This window comes from Mus caroli, unplaced genomic scaffold (genome assembly GCF_978045245.1).
Source record: "Mus caroli unplaced genomic scaffold, Mus_caroli_1 scaffold_12, whole genome shotgun sequence".
Classification (NCBI taxonomy): Eukaryota; Metazoa; Chordata; class Mammalia; order Rodentia; family Muridae; genus Mus; species Mus caroli.
In genome coordinates this window covers 101,253,343-101,273,593 of record NW_028227267.1, presented here as the reverse complement: position 1 = coordinate 101,273,593, position 20,251 = coordinate 101,253,343, and the positions used below count along the sequence as shown (strand labels likewise).

Sequence of the window (20,251 nt, the reverse complement as noted above, 5' to 3'; positions counted from 1 at the left end):
AACCTTCTTATGCATTTCTCTTGTTCAGTTTAGGGGATTCTTCAAAGTCCATGGATGGTTCACAATGACTTAACATCGTCTCATTATCCTGGTGTTAATGATGCAGAGTCTCGGGGATCGATGGATACTGTTGTCAACCAAAGAAGCCAGAGACTAGTTAAGAAAGCAATGATGATTCGGTGTTGGGGAAAGTAGGAAGGAGTTCACAAGCCAGAGACTCCAAGCCCCATCCTGGGCACATGCTGGAGGGTGAGGTCTGGAAGACTCTTATCTCCCACATTCACTCCCAGGACCTGGCTTGTCCTGAAGAGCTTCCCGAGTCTCCTCACTTTGAATCCTTGCTCTGTGCTTGAATGTAGGCCACTAGGGAAGATCTCTCCACAACTGTGAATGATTCCGTAGCTCTGCTTGGACTCCTTCCCTTCACACGCCAAGATCTGAACCCTCATGTTCCTCCAAAGTGCTCTCCTCTAAGCATCCCCAGGCTTAGCGGATGTCAGCAAGGGCAGCGTCAAACTGATTCTCCAGGCCAGCGACCCTGGCATCCTCCTTCACACTTGCTTCTGTTACATCCAGAAATTATTGCAATGCAGCCCAAATCCTACAGAGCCTCAGCATAGCTGCTTGCCACACTAAGCCACTTCTGCCTCCCTCCTGAGCTATTTCAGCCATCTCCTACATGATACACGTTATATTCTTACTGCCTTTGATCCACCTATAAATTCTCAGCACATATACCCTCAAAGCAAAACCTTATTCTTTATTTCACTGAAAGAACTAAAGTCCTCATAAAACCCTCACACATGCACCCCTTTTTCCTTCCCCTCCTCCTCCCCCCTCACTTATGCTGGTCCAGCCAGAATGCCCTTTTTTGTTATACACCAACTTCACTCTTTTACAAGAGGTTTTACACTTGCTACCTTGAAGGCCTAGAAGAGTCTGCCAGGAGCATCACGGGGTTGGTTCTTTCTCCCTTCAGCTGACACAAATTGTCTTTAAATGAGAACCTCCTGGAACTTTCTCATATTTCACAATTCATCCTTTATCTCACTGGTCAACTTTTTTTTCTTTACAGCACATCTTTACTTAAGGATTTTTATCTCCTCTTCCTGACCTCCTCTTGAGTAGAAGTTCTTTGAGATAAGAGATCTTGCCAAGGAGTTTCTCACTGTATTAGTAAATGTTTGCTGGCGTGCTTCCTGGTGCCCATTGAAACACAAGCCACAGAGCATATGCATGCTTTCTTTCCTTCTTTCTTTCTTCCTTCCTTCCTTTCTTTCTTTTTCTTTCTTTCTTTCTTTTTCTTTCTTTCTTTCTTTCTTTCTTTCTTTCTTTCCTTCTTTCTTTCTTTCTTTCTTTCTTTCTTTCTTTCTTTCTTCCTTCCTTCCTTCCTTCCTTCCTTCCTTTCTTTCTTTCTTTTTCTTTCTCTTTCTTTCTTTCTTTCTTTCTTTCTTTCTTTCTTTCTTATTTCTTTTGGTTTTTCAAGACACGGTTTCTCTGTGTAGCCTTGGCTGCCCTGGAACTCACTCTGTAGACCAGGCTGGCCTTGAACTCAGAAATCCACCTGCCTCCGCCTCCCAAGTGCTGGGATTAAAGGTGTGTGCCACCACGCCCAGAGAGCATATGCATTGTACAGGACCATAATAAAGAAAAGAAAGCCTAAACACCTAATTGGATATGCAGGATTTTAGAGTACTGAATTTTCTGTGTTCTAGTTTTCTAGGTATCAAACCTGTGAAAATTCTCTCAGAGTATTCAATCTTCAATAAACACTCATGGGAACTAAGATTTCACAATTCTTACCAAGGTCTCACTCATGATGGATGACAGAGATGTTGCTAGGCACACGAGGGAAGCCAACTGTAGAGCTTTGCATGGAGTAGTCAGCCTCCACATCGGGGATTCTGATGCTGACCCACCAGGAAACTGAAGCAGCCATCTCTTTTCTTTGTGGCTTGTGCTTCCCACTAGAGAAATGAAGATCAAAGAACCTATCCCTATTGTATACCCAACTATGTTAATTCAATGTATTTAAAGAAAATTATCATTGTAATTTTTAATATGTTGTTTTGTCTTATTTGTTGAGATAAAATCTTGCCAAGGAACTCACACAGGCCTGAAATTCACTATGTAGTCCATACTTTCAATTCTTCTGCTTCAGCCTCCTGAGTGCTGGGATTACAGGTGTCCACCACTTCAACTGACTTTAATATGTTCTTGTTAACACTAAATTACAAAATCTTTGAAGGTGGTGACTCCCCTTATCATTCAGATACTACTATATGCTCGTAGAACATTAGTAGCAACACCAATTATATTTTATTGGATTTGAGAAGTAGCCTTATACTTACTGACAGCAGATTGCTTTTAAGATAATGGACATATATTTGCTGCAAAATGTTTATCAAGCTCTGTGAAGGGAAGTGGAGACATACCTCCTCTTGATACAGCTGCCAATTTATAAAGGGAAATGGAGTAGAGCCTGTCCTTGAAACAGATGCCAATATATAAGACTTAAATATGTATGACAGAACAGTGGACTAATAGCTCAGTTAAGAACACTTGCTTCTCTTGTAGAGGACCCAGGCTAAGTTCTCAGCATCTATATGGCAGCTTACAGCCTTCTGTAACTATAGTTCCAGGGTCTCTCGCTCCCCCTTCTGGCCACCACAGGCACTGGGCACATGTGTGGTGCACACATAAACATTCAGGGAAAACACTCATACACATAAAAAAAATAAAAATAGATCTTTTAAAATATTATGGCAACACAAAAACCATTCTTGATCCCTAAAACTATTTTGGAAATTCTATTTACTGTGTTTAGAAAACTAGAGCGTTGAAATAAAAGATTAAAATAAATTAAATAAATGGTTAAAATGACCACAATTGGAATGACTTTATCAGAGCAGTATAATACAAATGACATACAAAAGAACTGATCATGGTCCTCTGTTAGGAAACATTGTCAGCCTAAAATATACTCTAGGAAATGCCTGAGCTTTGTCCTCAAATCCAGATATATAAACTTCAGTTCTATCACTTAGCAGCTATGTACCCTGGCCCAAATTATTCATTCTATCTCTGGCCTTAATTTTCTCATTACTCACTTGCATGTAAAAATATCATGTCTGCTGTGAACTAAATGCTTGAGTGAGTCCCACAAAATTCCTGTGTTGAAATATGAATGCCATTATGATAATATACTACTAAGCGGTTTTGTCATTGTGTCTATCACAGCATCATAAAAGTGGCATGGTGGCAGAGTAGAGTAAGGGCTCCAGAGACCCTAGAGGCCTTCCTAGATACAAAAGGAAAGTGTTCATCAAGTGTGGGGGCACACAGCTGGATAAGAGCATCCGAGGATGCAGCTCAGCTTGATGAAAGAGTTGAAGGCTGGCTGGGTTTGCACTTCAAAGTAGAAGGTAAACTCAATCAGACTAAAAGCTTATGTGTGCTCTCAGGAGTGACAGTGTGGTCCTGCCCAGATAGATGATGGGACCAAAAGCACAAGAACTTATGTATTAGGTTGTAGTGACAGTCTGGCTCATAATTGATAACGGCCCATGACTAAGAGTATATCTGTTTACATTAGTGGTGTTTCACTATAGCCCCAAAGTCAGACCCACGAGAATTGGAACAGGCTTTTATTTACATATTCAAATTGGGTGCTTATGACAAAGTGATTGTCATCTTTGCTTTTAATGACCTTTAATTTACCATTTAAAAAAATCACACTTAACAGACAAACAAATCATTTATCAGTAGGAAGGCTTACCTTTTAAAAAATCGACAGTTACACACACACACACACACACACACACACAAGTATCTCATTTCAATAAGCTCCTGAACAAAAATGAGACAACACCAACCCATTTGAGACCCTCAGCCTTCATGTCTATAGGATCTCAAGACAATGCTTTCGAAAGTTCTTCAAAGGGAGTAAGATTAATTCCAAAACTCTGACTGCCCCATTTCCGGGACTTAGGCCTATTCATCTTACGATGATGTTTCATCAGAAAGACCTTCATGAGTCTGGACTTCTTAAAAATATAGAGGGGATCTGATCTTTTCTTTTGTCAGCTTGACAAAAAAAAAAAAAAAAAAAAAACTTGATTTTAAAGTTTTCTTTTATAGATTCAATTTTTCTGGAGTTGAAGAGTTTCAGAAAACATGAAAAACAATGAATGCAGCTTTTATGAAAGGAGCTTCGTCAGTACACACACACACACACACACACACAGTATTTGTTAATACCAGTAAAGTATTAACAAAATAAAAGCACAATAAAATCCGGCTAAGTACTGCAGCTGTGTTATAGAAGAGATGGTTCATATTAGAACATGAGTTCAGAATTCTGCTGCACATTAGAATCTTGTTGCAATGCTTGACTATAGCTCTGCCCCCCATCTGCCCTATGACCACAAGATAAAGCAGGTAGGGCCCTGGTGTGAGTACCAGATAATGCCAGTGCTCAGTCAGTCCCGTTGGGGACTGCCTTTTATTGTCTTACCCAGGGCCATTTGACTTGAGAATGACAGGGAAAGTTGTCTCTGTCCGCATACTCATGACCTTACAACTGTGTGCACTTATTAGTAATTCAAATAGCAATTCAAATCGTCTGGGGAAATTATTCTAAGTGCCATCAAAGACCCCCACACACACCTGGAAAGATTTGAAGTCTTTTAGAAGACTTTAGGGCTCAGATACTTGTAGGTGGTTTTAAAGGTCTTCTTAATAAATTTTAAACAGTCAGATTTGATAGTCATTGCTTATTATTGTCATTTCCATTTTTTAAATTATACTTATTTCCATGCATAGATGTAAGATGGTTAAACCAATCTTAATTCTATTTTTTTTCTATCAGTCTGGTCTTTCATTCCCCTAATTAATACATTTAGAGTTGTCAATGCCATCCAATATTTAGTAGTATCAATGATTTGACCAGGAGTACTCATATTGAGCATGCCCTATATGATACAGTTAATCAGCATTCCATTTATTTCTTAAAAAGCTTTTTTCTTTCTTTTTTTATTAACTTATTTATTGACTCTGCATATGGATCTACAGAACCATCCATTAATTTGCATGCCATCCTTGTGCAGGGGACACACTGATCTTCCCGGTGTTGTTCCAACTTTAGTGCATGTGTTGCTTAAAGGAACAGAGTTGGGATTTTCAAAAGTACAGAAAAAAAGTGGCATCTGATAGCATACGTTTACTACATGGACTCATAACCCCCGGAACTCTTCCTTCACGCATAGTGAAATCTGTCAAACAGTTGGTGTGTTTGACAGTTTATTTCTGTCATTTGTTGAATACAACCACACACACACAAACACATTCTATTGGCATTTTTAAATTATTTTTTATTGGATACTTTATTTATTTACATTTTAAATGTTATCTCCTTTCTCGGTTTCCCCTCTGGAAACCCCCCCATCCTGTCCCCCCTCCCCCTGCTTCTATGAGGGTGTTCCCCCATCCAGCCACCCACTCCCACCTCCCTACCCTGGCATTCCCTACACTGGGACATCGAGCCTTCACAAGGCCAAGGGCCTCTCCTCCCATTGATGCCCAACAAGGCCATCCTCTGCCACGTATGCAGCTGGAGGCATGGGTGCTTCCATGTGTACTCTATGTTTGACAGTTTAGTCCCTGGGAGCTCTGGGGGATCTGGTTGGTTGGTGTTGTTCTTCCTATGGGGTTGCAAACCCCTTCAGCTCCTTCAGTGCTTTCTCTAACTCCTCCATTGGGGACGCTGTGCTCAGTCCAAAGGCTGGCTGCAAGCATCCTCCTCTGTATTTGTCAGGCTCTGACCAAGCCTCTCAGGAGACAGCTATATCAAGCTTCTGTCAACAAGCACTTGTTGGCATCCACAATAGTGTCTGGGTTTAGTGACTATTTGTGGGATGGATCCCCAGGTGGGGCAGTTTCTAGATGGCCTTTTCTTCAGTCTCTGTTTCACACTTGGTCTCTGCATTTCCTCCTGTGAACATTTTGTTCCCCTTTCTAAGAAGGGCCGAAGCACCCACCCTTTGATCTTCCTTCTTCTTGAGCTTCATGTGGTCTGTGAATTGTATCTTGAGTATTTCAAGCTTTTGGGATAATATCCACTTATCAGTGACTGCATGCCATGTGGGTTTGTGTGTGTGTGTGTGTGTGTGTGAGAGAGAGAGAGAGAGAGAGAGAGAGAGAGAGAGAGAGAGAGACTGGGTTACCTCACTCAGGATGATATTTTCTAGATCTGTCCATTTGCCTAAGAATTTCATGAAGTCTTTGTTTTTAATAGCTGAGTAGTACTCCATTGTGTAAATGTACCATATTTTCTGTATCCATTCCTCTGTTGAGGGGCATCTGGGTTCTTTCCAGCTTCTGCCTATTATAAAAAAGGCACTATGATCATAGTGGATCATGTGTCCTTGTTATATGTTGGAACATCTTTTGAGTATATGTCCAGGAGTAGTATAGCTGGGTCCACATGTAATACTATGTCCAATTTTCTGAGGAATCACCAGACTGATTTCCAGAGTGGTTATACCAGCTTGCAATCCCACCAACAATGGAGGACTCCTCCTTTCTCCACATCCTCTCCAGCATCTGCTATCACCTGAATTTTTGATCTTAGCCATTCTGATTGGTGTGAGGTGGAATCTCAGGGTTGATTTGATTCGCATTTCCCTGATGTTGAACATTTCTTTAGATGCTTCTCAGCAATTTGTTATCCCTCAGGTGAGAATTCTTTGTTTAGCTCTGAACCCCATTTTCAATAGGGTTATTTGGTCCTCTGGAGTCTAACTTCTTGAGTTCTTTTTATATATTGAATATTAGCCCTCTATCAGATGGAGGGTTGATAAAGATCTCTACCCAATCTGTTGGTTGCTGTTTTTGTCCTGTTGACAGTGTCTTTTGACTTGCAGAAGCTTTGCAATTTTATGAGGTCCCATTTGTCAATTTTCAATCTTAGAGCATAAGCCATTCAGGAAAATTTCCCTTGTTTCCATATGTTCGAGGCTCTTCCCTACTTTCTCTTCTATTAGTTTCAGTGTATCTGGTTGTATGTGGAGGTCCTTGATCCACTTGGAGTTAAGCTTTGTACAAGGAGATAAGAATGGATCAATTTGCATTCTTCTACATGCTAACCTCCAGTTTAACCAGCACCATTTGTTGAAAATGCTGTCTTTTTTCCACCAGTTGGTTTTAGCTCCTTTGTCAAAGATCAAGTGACCATAGGTGTGTAGGTTCATTTCTGGGTCTTCAATTCTATTCCATTGATCTACCTGCCTGTCTCTGTACCAATACCATACAGATTTTAATCACAGTTACTCTGTAATACAGCTTGAGATCAGGGATGGTGACTCTTGGCTCTTTCTATGCACTTGTGCTGCACCAAGACTCAACCAACTGAAGATCAAAAATATTCTTTAAAATATTTTTCACTGGATATGACTGACTTTTTCTTGTCATTATTCCCTGACCATAAAATATTAAAATTATATATAAAAAGCATTTATGTTGTATTAGCTATTATAAGTACTCTAAAAATGATTTAACGTGCATGCTGGGATATGTACAACTACCACAGCATGTTACAGAAGGACAGAGACATTTTCACAGTTGAGTATCTTGGGTCCCAGACCCAGTCTGGCAGGCTGACTACTGGGGGATCATCATAACTAGTCTATTCATCTTCTGAAGAACATTTGAAATGTTTCCAAGTGTGCAATTAATTTTTACTTCACTGTGACTAAAATATTTGGGTTCAGGTATTTTTCTTGGTTTTTTGTTGTTGTTGTTTTTGCTTGGGTTTTTTGTTGTTGTTGTTTTGGTTTGTTTGTTTTATTCTTCTCTCATATAATACATTCCAGCCACAGTCTCCTCTCTCTCCAATCCTCCCAGTGCCCCCATATCCTCTCTTTCCCAAATCCACTCCTCTTGTTTCTCTTCAGGAGAAAAAAAAAAAAAAAAAAAAGATCAGGCCTACCAGAGATATCAACCAAACATGGCATAACAACTTAAATGAAGCTAGGCACAATCTTTCTTATCAAGGCTTGAACAAGACAACTCAGGAGGAGAGAAAATATCCCAAGAACAGGCAAAAGAGTCAAAGACACCTCTACTCCCACTGTTAGAAATCCCACAAGAAGACCACAACTATAACATATGTGAGGAGGACCTGGGGCAGACCCATGTAATCTCCATGATTGTCACCTTAGTCTCTGTGAGCCCCTGTGAACTGTGCTGAGTTGATTCTGTGGGACCCATTCCTCTGGAGTCTTCAGCCCCTCTGACTCCTACAATCCTTCCTTTCCCATTAAGTTTTTTTAAGTGAAGAATAAATAATAGACTCTTTGCAAATCTCGTTGTCATTATTAGAATGGTTATATGCCGCTTCTGTCTTATCCCAGCTTCACTCTGTAATTGAAGCTTTGCTTGATGGATATCTAGATTGCTTTTCTATTGCTTTGATAAAAGACAATGTCTAAGGCTGGAGAGATGGCTCAGCAGTTAAGAGCGCTGACTACTTTCCCAGGCATCCTAAGTTTAATTCCCAGAAACCACATGGTGGCTCACAGCCATCTGTAATGAGATCCAATGCCCTCTTCTGGTGTGTCTGAAGGCAGCTACAGTGTACTAACAAACAGAAAATAGATAGATACTAAAAAAATAAAAAATAAAAACCATGTCTAAGTCAAAGTATAAAAGAGTTTGAGTCTATAGTTCCAGATGATTAGAGCCCATGATTACAGAGTGAAGGCATGAATGGATCAGTATCAGGATGCTGAAGGCTTACAGCTTGACACAAGCACAAAGCACAGTGAGGTTGAAATGACACGTCGTTGAACTTTCAAAGCCCACCTCCTATGACTTCCAACAAGGCCAAACCTCCTAAACCTACCCAAACAATGCCTCCAACTGGGGATCAAGTATTCAAATGCCCAGAACTGTTGGGGACATTTCCTATAGCCTAAGGTCTCTATTGGAACATAGGATTATCCATGACAACTTTATACAATGGCCTCTCATAGCCTTCTGCCCAGTTCTCTCACGTTGCCACACAGTTTGGCCTTAGATGCTCCCTGAAACCCTAGAGCATTATTCCACCATTGCTTCGATCCTGCATCTTCCCTGCCAACAACACCAGTACCCTGTGCATGCACTGCCAGGTGCCACTGAGAGACACTCTGCGCAACTTGGAAGAGAGCTGCATAGTTTCTCTGTACTAGCACTCGGAAACTCTTCCCTATGCAGTTTTCTTCAAGGTACAGAGAATCCTTCAGTTTCTACTTTCTTCCTTCAAGTGAATTACATTTTCACAAAATGTAGCTGCCAATGGATGGAGTTTTATCCTCGGGGTACCTTTCCTGTTGACCCAATGTGACACAGGAGGTTTCTCTTCATTATTGTGACCTCTTTAACAATTATAGTGCTTACTTCTTTACCAGCATAAATACTCTCTTGTCTTGAATTTTACCCCGTCTCCCCTACCACTGAACTTAGTGCATACCCTTAAATACAACTTTATTCAAGCTCTGAGGATGCTAGAACAACACTGAATGGTCCGTCTGAAACCTCAGGATTTCTCTCATCATCCTTCTTTTCCAAGATGTCACCAGAACGGCTCATTAAGAAGCTCTGCTTTTAGCCTTCAAGAGATGGTTTTTAGAGCAAAGTTCCATACTCTTCCACACTCCTCCCACAAGCTAGTTCCACAGGCACAAGGTTTATCCCAGGAACAGCACCAAGTAGCAAAAGCAACGTAAGGGAGAAAGGACTTACTCTGCCTCATGGTTTGAGGTTACCGTTCATCAGGGCGGCGAAGTAGCAGTAGAAGAAACTGGAGTCAACTGATGACTCTGCACATTCAGTCAGGAAACAGGAAGCTTGACTTGTGCTCCTTCTCCCAGTTTACATAGTCCAGGGTCCCAGGACTGAGGCTACTCAGAGTGAGACCTGCCATCAACACAGTTCTTTACAGACAAGCTCAGAGGCCTATCTGTAAGGTGACTCTAGATCTCATCACATTGAAACTTGAGACTTGAAAGCACAGCAAATCAGCTGCTACAGAGAAATCTTTAAAATTTTTTACCAATCTTTTCAAGGTAAATTTTTTTTATTAGGTATGTTCCTCATTTACATTTCCAATGCTATCTCAAAAGTCCCCCATACCCTCCCATCCACTCCCCTACCCACCCACTCCCACTTTTTGGCCCTGGCATTCCCCTGTACTGGGGCATATAAAGTTTGCAAGTCCAATAGGCCTCTCTTTCCAGTGATGGCCGACTAGGCCATCTTTTGATACATATGCAGCTAGAGACAAGAGCTCCGGGGTACTGGTTAGTTCATAATGTTGTTCCACCTATAGGGTTGCAGGTCCCTTTAGCTCCTTGGGTACTTTCTCTAGCTCCCATTGGGGGCCCTGTGATCTATCCAATAGCTGACTGTGAACATCCACTTCTGTGTTTGCTAGGCCCCGGCATAGTCTCACAAGAGAGAGCTATATCTGGGTCTTTTCAGCAAAATCTTGCTAGTGTGTGTAATGGTGTCAGCGTTTGGAAGCTGACTATGGGATGGATCCCCAGATATGGCAGTCTCTAGATGGTCCATCCTTTCATCACAGCTCCAAACTTTGTCTCTGTAACTCCTTCCATGGGTGTTTTGTTCCCAATTCTAAGAAGGGGCAAAGTGTCCACACTTTGGTCTTCATTCTTCTTGAGTTTCATGCGTTTAGCAAATTGTATCTTATATCTTGGGTATCCTAAGTTTCTGGGCTAATATCCACTTATGAGTGAGTACATATTGTGTGAGTTCCTTTGTTTAAATCCTTTTCTGTACTTGTCTTGATTTTTGTCTATTGTTTTTTCTGTTCTTTATACACATTGGAGTGCCTCCTTAATTAGATGTGACTACCTTATAGTCCATTCATTTTAATTCACGGTTCAGCTATCATTTCACAGAAGTGATGGGAGAACTATATTGGATAATGCAGGTAAAAATCTCTTCCATGGAAGTATTTCCAGTGCTCTCTTTTCTATTGTTGATGATGTATCTTTTGTCATTTGTTTTTGAACAACTTGATTATGATGTATCTTGGTGTAATTTTCTTCCTGTTTCCTATCCTTGGTATTTATTGAATTTGTGGGTTTATAGTTTATATTACCCTTGGAAAAGAAAATTAACTTTAGTTTCTTCTCGCCCATCCCTTTTTTATTTTGTAAAATTACAAAGTATATGCTCTGCCACCAAAATTGTCTTCTGATTCCCTATAATAATTTGCATTTTTAATATTAATTTTCTTTAGATTTCTATTTCTATAGTTTCCATATTATGTGCTATAGAGGTATTTTAATTCAGCTGCTCAAATAATATCCAAAGACCTTCTAGATCTGTGGGATTTGGCTGGAATGCACACATGCCCTTAGTACACACTTTTAATCCTAAACAGTGAAAGTAAAGTTAATTTGTAGAAGGAAGCAGCCATGTTTGAAACTGATGTCTAATTGAGAGCCACACAAAGTGATGAATCAGAGAAAGATTTGATAGGAAATTTTCAACTCTCATGAGAACAGAGAGGACAAAGAGGCTACATAAGAGATAGCAACACAGAAGAGAAAGGAAAGAGACAGTTTTACTGGGACAGTTGTACTGAGATGGGGGAGAGAGAGAGAGAGAAAGCAAGAGAATTAGAATATATTGCCAAAGTTATTATGAAGCCAAGCCAGAGCAATTCAGTCAGAAGGTGAGAGAAGCCAGTATGAATCACTCAGCTTGGAGAGATGTCTGAGTCAGAAGAGCTGAGTTAAACCAGCCAACAGAGTTCAGAAAGAACTAGAAAGGGTGAGCATATTCAGCAACAAGTCTCAAAGGCTGGAAATATGCTAGGCCTAGATTGGACTGTATGGAGGCTGCAAGCTTCCAGGACAATGCCTAGGTTAAAAGACAGAGATAAAACTAGGTTAGCCTGGTGTATTAGTCAGGGTTCTCTAGAGTCACAGAACTTATGGATAGTCTCTATATAGTAAAAGAATTTATTGATGACTTACAGTCGGCAGTCCAATTCCCAACAATGGTTCAGTCGCAGCTGTGAATGGAAGTCCAAGGATCTAGCAGTTACTCAGTCTCACACAGCAAGCAGGCGAAGGAGCAAGAGCTAGACTCCCTTCTTCCAATGTCCTTATATTGTCTCCAGCAGAAGGTGTAGCCCAGATTAAAGGTGTGTTCCACCACACCTTTAATCCCAGATAAAAGGTGTAGCCCAGATTAAATCTCCTTAAACTCGGAGATTTAATCTTCTGGAATCCATAGCCACTATGGCTCAAGATCTCCATACCAAGATCCAGATAAGGATCTCCAAACCTCCAGATAAGGGTCACTGGTGAGCCTTCCAATTCTGGATTGTAGTTCATTCCAAATAAGTCAAGTTGACAACCAGGAATAGCCACTACACCTGGGAAACAGTTACTACAGGAGAATAAATTACATTTTCTGTCTTTTCTTTTGCAATGTGTAATATTCCACTAATACAACCTGGTATACTTCTAAGCTCATACATTGCTGTTTTCACATTCTGTATTTCAGTGTAGTATAATTCTTGGTCCCATTTTATATTGAACATAGGAAATACCAGGATAAAACGTATCAATAGCTTTGTCTCTTCTAACATTGTGTGAGTTCTCCATTGTTTTCCATTCATGAATTTTTTTCTCCTTCTTACTGGTCATATTTTTCTTGTTCATATACCTGGGCATGCTTTGATGGTATTCCAGGTGTTATAATTTTTATGTAGTTGAATCCTGGATATTTTGTGTTCCCATACATATTAAATAGTCTTGAGCTTGGCTCTGGGATACACAATCTGCTTCTCTCAGGTCTTTCTTTTTAATTTTCTAGTTGGTAAAAGCTTTGCTGTGGAAAGTGAATTACTAATTGGTCTCACCACTAAGGCAAACCCCCCTGAGTAAGCTGCCCAACACCCCATACAGTAGAGTGGCTTCCAGTAGGGCTAGCAGACAGAGGTAGCGTTTCTAGCACAATGAAGTTGAGGGTGCTCTTTTTAATTCTGTCCGATGGTCCTTGACTCAGTGCAAGTTTCTTCACATGTATGTAGCATGTATGTAACATATATGTGGTGATCATCACTCTGATTAGGAACTGCAGACTTCTAGGGTTCCATCTCAGATCATCTGTTCTATGAACTTCCTGCCATTTTTGTATCTCCAGATTCACAGCTTTGTAGCTTCAATTTAGAGACTTTTTTTTTTTTGGTCAAGATCATGGCCTAAATTTGGCTCTAGGCATTAGTAGAAATAATCATGGAGCTTACAGCATTTGTTTCCTGACCTTAGTTTCAAACATTTTATGTGGATGGTTTGTCTTCATACATGAAAGTAAGCTGACCCCAATTGTAGAATACATATCCACTAAAGGAGAAGTATGTTTTATAAATCTCCTAATTCTAGATGTTTGGTATAGTCATGAAGTTAGCATTGCAACAAAGAGATGCAAATACAAAATGTCCATGTCAGAGCAAGACTTTTCCTGTGCTGCGGGAAACAGTGTGAAGGAACTTGTACATTTGGTCTACTCTGCTGGATCCTCACTGCAACAACAACAAGAAATTTGTCTGACTTTCTTCACTCATGATTCCACTGTCCCTTGTTGGTATCCCACAGAAGCAAGATAAATAGTGGTAATTACTAACTTACAATCTTTATCACAGTCTAAGACTTTCTTTTGCTTTATTTGAAGTCATACCATACTTCCCTGGGTACAACTTTTTTCCCTCTTCTTGCACTGGGAATTGAATCTAGGATCTGATACATGCATGCTAGGCAGGTACTCTACCACTGAGTTATACCCTGCACCCTTTTACTTTTATTTTGAGGCAAGGTCTTACTAAACTGTCAAGGCTGGTTTTGAACTCATGATGTTTCTGCCTCAGCCTTTTGAGTAGATGGAGTTATAGGCTGAGCCACAAGGCCTGGCTCTTTTGTAGATCTTGAATGACTAGTTTTTCATTTTTAAGGAGCAACATCATCGTGTCCTATCTGGTTTCTTTTCAAAGCCTATAAAACTGTAGGTGATAGCTTATATACCTTTAATAACTCTTGATTATATACTGAGAAATCTTAGTATAAAATACTTGGTTGGAAGTATTAAGCATGGGCACTACATGTTGAAGTATTTTTAGAAGCCAGTGCCAAAGACAACTAAGGCTGCATGGAGTATTAAAGCAGACCTTGGAATCAGTGTTCCTCAACTCCGATCCCAGTAGCACAACTTGTATGGCATTTGAACAAGGTTTTGTTTGCTTTTCACATTAGATAGATAGATAGATAGATAGATAGATAGATAGATAGATAGATAGATAGAGATAGAGAGATAGAGATAGAGATAGAGATAGAGATAGAGATAGAGATAGAGATAGAGATAGAGATAGAGAGATAGAGGCATGTCTGTCACCACATGCATGTGGAGGTCAGTGGAGGTCAGAGGACAATTTGAAGGAGTCAGGTCTCTCCTCTCACCATGTGGGTCTTAGACATTAAACTTAGGTCATTGGACTTGCTAGTGAGCAAGTTTACCCATGCAGACCTTGACAAGGTTGTGGACCTCCACACACTTTGACTGATCATATCTAAATGAGCAATACCATTTAAAAGAATTAGAGTGGAACTCACAGGTAACGTTCATGAAACACTTAGCATAGGTCCTGCTGCCCAATAGGAGGACACATGTCAGAACTTAGACTCTGGCTAGAATCTATTATCTTTGTTTTCTTTTCTTTTTTTTTTTTTTTTTTTTTGGATTGGATATTTTCTTTATTTACATTTCAAATATTATCCCCTTTCCTGGTTTTCCCTATGAAAACCCCCTATCCCATCCCCCCACCCTGCTTCTATGAGGTTGTTCCCCCACTCACCCACCTACTCCTGCTTCCCCACCCTGGCATTCTCCTACACTGGAGCATCAAGCCTTCACAAGACCAAGGGTCTCTCCTCTCATTGATGTCCAACAAGGCCATCCTTTGCTACATATGTGGCTGGAGCCATGGGTCCTTCCCATGTGTATTCTTTGGTTGGTGGTCTAGTCTCTGGGAGTCCCTGGGTCTGGTTGATTGATATTGTTCTTCCTATGGGGCTGCAAACCCCTTCGGCTCCTTCAGTCCTTCCTCTAATTCCTCCATTGGGGATCCCAGCTCAGTCCAATGGTTGGCTGGGAAGAGAGTCAATTACTAGCCATTTCAAGATGGGGTTAAGTTCCAACTTCAGAGTCAGGCACATTAGATTGGATACACAGGTAAAAAGCACTTGGTAAGTTTCCTGCAGTGAATGGGAGTTGATTAATCTGTGCCTTTGGCCAATTCATAAAGCCTCTGTGGGGCTCTTGGAGAAAATTAAAGCACTTGGGGGCCAGTGGCAACAGATGATATTTTAGTCTTTCTCCATGTCTTCATGTCTTCTAAATCAATGCTATACACTCTGGAAAACAAAAACACAGTTATTCAAAGCCTGTCAAGACAAACACCCCAGTGTTCATCAGACCTAATTAATTTTTGCATTATTATTTTTTAAATAATTTATGTATTTTCAATACAAATTGATACAATAAAAACCAAGCAAGCATCACAAGCATTTTGCATTATTATTTTATCAGGGCTCACATTTTGGCATTAAATAATGAGATAAATCAACTAGAAAGCAGCATGAAAACAGCAAAAAAGACAAATATTCTCTGAATTCCCTACATTGTTCTGTTGTAATACTTCCCACCACAAGAACTTGGAAAAGGCAGGAAATACCTCTTAAAACGATCTCTGTCACCTATACTTAAATTTTGATGCTCGTCATCTTGGATAAAAGGAGGGACTAGAAGAGTTAGCAAAGGAAAAATACAGTGTCCCCTGCAATAGTGATGTGGAAATAAACAATGATAACAAAAACAACGCACCACCACGTGGCACAGAGAGAAATAAAATTGATCGAGGCAAGTAAAAGGTCCTCGAGAAACCTTTTCATAAAGCCCATATGACAGGGATTCCGGAGTAGCTAGGAAGCTTTTTACATTTAAACCCATGCTGAATCTTTTCACAATTTTTTTTTTTCCGAGACAGGGTTTCTCTGTGTAGCCCTGGCTGTCCTGAAACTCACTTTGTAGACCAGGCTGGCCTCGAACTCAGAAATCCGCCTGCCTCTGCCTCCCGAGTGCTGGGATTAAAGGCGTGCGCCACCACGCCCGGCTTTTTCAAAAATTTTTAAGAATGAGAAAGAACAAAGTGCATTTTTTTTCACTACTGGAGGAAAACAAACAAACAAACTCATCAGCAGTTTTTAAGGTATAATTATAAATTTTAAGTTAGCGTACTATTATTTTTTTTTCTTTTGGTAAAAATAGTCTCTGATGTAAGTAAAACCTGACAGCACACCACTAAATATGTTAAAACAATTACAAACTAACAGTCTTGTCACTCCTTTTCAAGAATTCATGACCATGGAAAGTGCTTATTATTAAAGCGCCTGCGCACAGGCACTACCGTGTCTCTGTGCCGACCCTTAGTGTTGGTTTTCCACAGTGGGAGAGAAGGTGAGCTTCCCGGTGACCCAAAGGTTCTATGTATGGGATCTGATATGCAACCAAGAGCCAACCTGTTCTCCTCAAGTTTGTAGTTTCAAGGGAAAAAAATCGGCTATTTATATGTGAACGGTGGTCCCAAGTCACTGCCTGCTTTGCTACTTTAGTTGAATTACTTTATTTACTGCTTATCTTTCAAAAATTGAAAGGTTTCCCTCTCTGCCTATGGCCCTTTCCAGAAAAAAGCAGTCAGATGTGTGGATGAGGTGCCTGTGGCAGGAGCTGAAATCTCAAGGAGATATAACTAGAAAGCAGAGGACAAAGTGATCGCCTCAGTACCCCGGTATCCTGAAACAAAAAGAACACACAGAAGTAAGAGGAATGGTGACCTGGGAGGTGATGAGGGTTTGGGGGAGGAGTCAGATGGGCCTGTCCACGCCCAGGTATTAAAACGATGACTAATGGGTCTTTGAGCTCCTCCTCCATTTCCTTCCTCTTATTTTCAAGTTACCAACAGCCCTTAAATACAGTGCAGGACCTCTTCAGGATCTACAGAAGAACGTCTACTTAGGGAAGTGACTGAAATCAGGCCAGTTGACTACAGGTGGAGAAAAAAGTACGAATATCAAGACATGGGGACCAAAGGCAGAAAAGCAACATGTTCCCTTAATATTCAGCATCTTTGCTTAATAAACTGGCACATACGAAGAACGCTAACATGTACCAGGCACTGTTAGAGATGCTCTTCATGAACCATCCCATTTCGTAGTTAAACCATTCCATCAAGGATGACCTACTTTTGCTATATTTTACCCGTGGGGAAAGTAAGACTCAGGTAAACGAAGCAGCTTGTTGAAAGACACACAGTTCTTGCTCATAAAAGCCAGATTTGGGGTTGGAAATAGAGCTCATATTGCTTAGTGGTAGAGTCTTTGCCTGGCATATCTAAGTCCCTGAGTCCAATTACCAACACAGAAGAAGGGGGAAGATCAGGAGGAGGAGGGAGAGGAGGAAGAGGAGGGGGAAGGAGAGGAGGAGGAAGAAGATGCCGACTTCAGATTTATATACCTAGGTAAGCAGCCCCCAGAGGTCCTGTTCCTACGCTGTCCCTACGTGACGCTTGTTTTGCAAATTAATGCTTCACTGAGAAGCCTGGATGGGAAATGTTGGCATCACTGTTCACATGCGTTCCTCAACATGACCTTTATTCTGCTCTGGCTTTTCATGCTTTTCACAAACCAGATGTAATTTCAGTTTCAGGTCTTTAATGTGGTGTTAACTTTTTCTAAATGAATTTATCAGCGCACACTTATTACACCTTCACAGAGCTATGCTAACTTAAGCAGAAACAATTCCAAAGAATGGATTTGAGTGAATTGTTCAGTTTTAGCAGTAGTAGAGTTTTTCAGACTTACATTATTGGAAAATGAAAATGAATTTTATTTCTTTCGGCCATACAGCTGTTCAATAAGGAAACTGTACAAAAATCTCCCTGGGCACCAGCAAAAAACAACTATGAAATATAGAAGAGGTAGCTAGAATAAAATAGTTAAACTTCAAATACATCATTTAATTCCATGGAAATTACATAGTCATAAACCTCTTTGAGTTGACTTACCCACTACCTACATAATAGAAAAACAGACACCTACCTCTACAGCAGTATAATGGAAACTAAAAGAAGAACACATTTGAAATAACCTCGTATTATACTTGGTTTCTAATAACACTGTGTGTATGTTAGCTGGAATTTCCTGTCTTCTAATCTGATACCACAGTATCTGATTGCCTGTTAGCTGACCAATCTTCACTTGCAACTGTGAAATTTTTTACTAGTGGATCTAAAATTCACCTGTACATTAATATGACTAAGGATATTCATCAAACATACAGATTCTCTAATAGATACTCACAGAGCTGCAGATTCAGAAAGCCTGTATAATAGAAAACTTTAATTAAGTCTGGCTCAGAAAAGTGCTTTGCATCGTATGCTCTCTGTCTTGTCTCTCTTACTCGATATCAATCAGCAAATGAGTCAAAACCATTGAGGCTTTAATTGTACAAAACTAGAGCTTTGGGCCTATTTACACCGACTCAATACTCTTAGGAGAAAAAACGTTGTTCCGAGAGAATGGGCCCAGTAAAACATATTATTAAGTTATCATCATCTAAGTGGTTGATATTTTGTCATTTAACACTAAGAAACTCCACAAAACGTTTCTATGTCATCCTCACATCCATTTTGCTGTCTTCATTCATTCCTGTTGTGCAGCCATTCTCTCCAAGATGAAACATTACGTCTTAGAGACATTCCTTACGTTCCTTAAGACATAGGCTGTTCTAAAAGGAGGTGGAAGGTTATATCCTGCAGGCACACTTAAGTAAACAAGCCATTAGCTTCAGGAAGTCCCTGAAACTGAAAAGATTCATTAGACACCGCCCACCCTCAAAATAATAAGCTATATTGATAAAGACTGCAGAGAGACTCTTAGACAGATAGAGCTGCCTAGGAGAGGCTCAAAATGGCTGCCTGGAAGAGGCAGAGACCTGTTGAATGTCTGCAGGATGCGCTCTCCAAACTCTTGCGCTGCTGTTAGTGATGCATTCCAGGGTTCCAGTTTTCATTAGTTGTCATCTATGATGGAGTAAACTTGGGTGATACAAATGTCTTTGAGCGATTCCTTGTCCTGTAAGTTCCCCCAATCAAACTAGTTGGTTCACAACGTTGGATATTACTAGCCATACTTTGGTGGTGGTTGTCTATCTTGGGTGAATAAACATTTGTTCACGTCTCCCAAGAAACAGCATCATCTATTGCATCCCAGAAGTGAGCATTTCTATCTAGTTCTCTTCTACTTAAAATCTGGCTACACGGCTTTGCCCACAGTGAGCTCACAGCATTTGGGCTGCTCAGTCATTACACGGCAATTTTCTACCCTACACTTTGTCCTTTAATGAATGTTTATCCTAGGGGAACTGGATGCTCGTCTAAGGGCAGAAGCTCTATCTTCACATTCATGAGAACCCTGACAATAGCTCCCCATGCATAGGCATACAATATACATTCCATAAAAATGAAGATGTACATTCTAAACTTAATGAGTATCCTCCCACATGCATTAAGTGGTGTCTCACATAGCTGTCATCCCATTGTCATCTAGGCTCTGGATATTTTCTTAGCTTTGGGGGACTTGCATCTTTTGTGTGGCTTGGGCCGGGACCTATTTTAATCAATGCCCCTCTCAGTAATGGAGGAAATAGGAAAACATTACCCTAGCCATATCTGGCCTTTGCTCCTGTGGATTTGTTCCTAGCAGGTCCAGTATGGTAGAATCTGTAAGCAAGCAGAAGATATATCTATTTTAAACAATGGAAAATAGACACCAGGAAAAGATTCAGTCTTACCAAAACTGTGAAGTAAAAATGAGGGTACACAAGTGTGGATTATTTAGTCAACTCATAATTACTAGAATAGTCATTAGTTGTAAGTTTGAGAATAAGAACACCCTGAGAACGCAGAGGAACAAGGCTTAGTCACTTCATGGCTTCATGTACTTAAATTCTCCATTGACTAGAACCATTTACTACATTGTGATATTATGTGTAAAAATGGGGCGGGGGGCACTCTCCTTGTATTTTAAAGTGACCTAACAGCCTAAACACATTAATTATAAAA

The 20,251-nt window shown here is 40.3% G+C and overlaps 1 non-coding gene across 1 annotated transcript; it reads right to left on the bottom strand.

Annotated features, from left to right (window-relative positions):
• Positions 1-5,063: 5,063 nt before the first annotated feature.
• Positions 5,064-5,170, bottom strand: LOC115029266 (U6 spliceosomal RNA). Its single transcript, XR_003834843.1, has one exon. It is a non-coding gene; the product is annotated as a U6 spliceosomal RNA (small nuclear RNA).
• Positions 5,171-20,251: the final 15,081 nt, after the last annotated feature.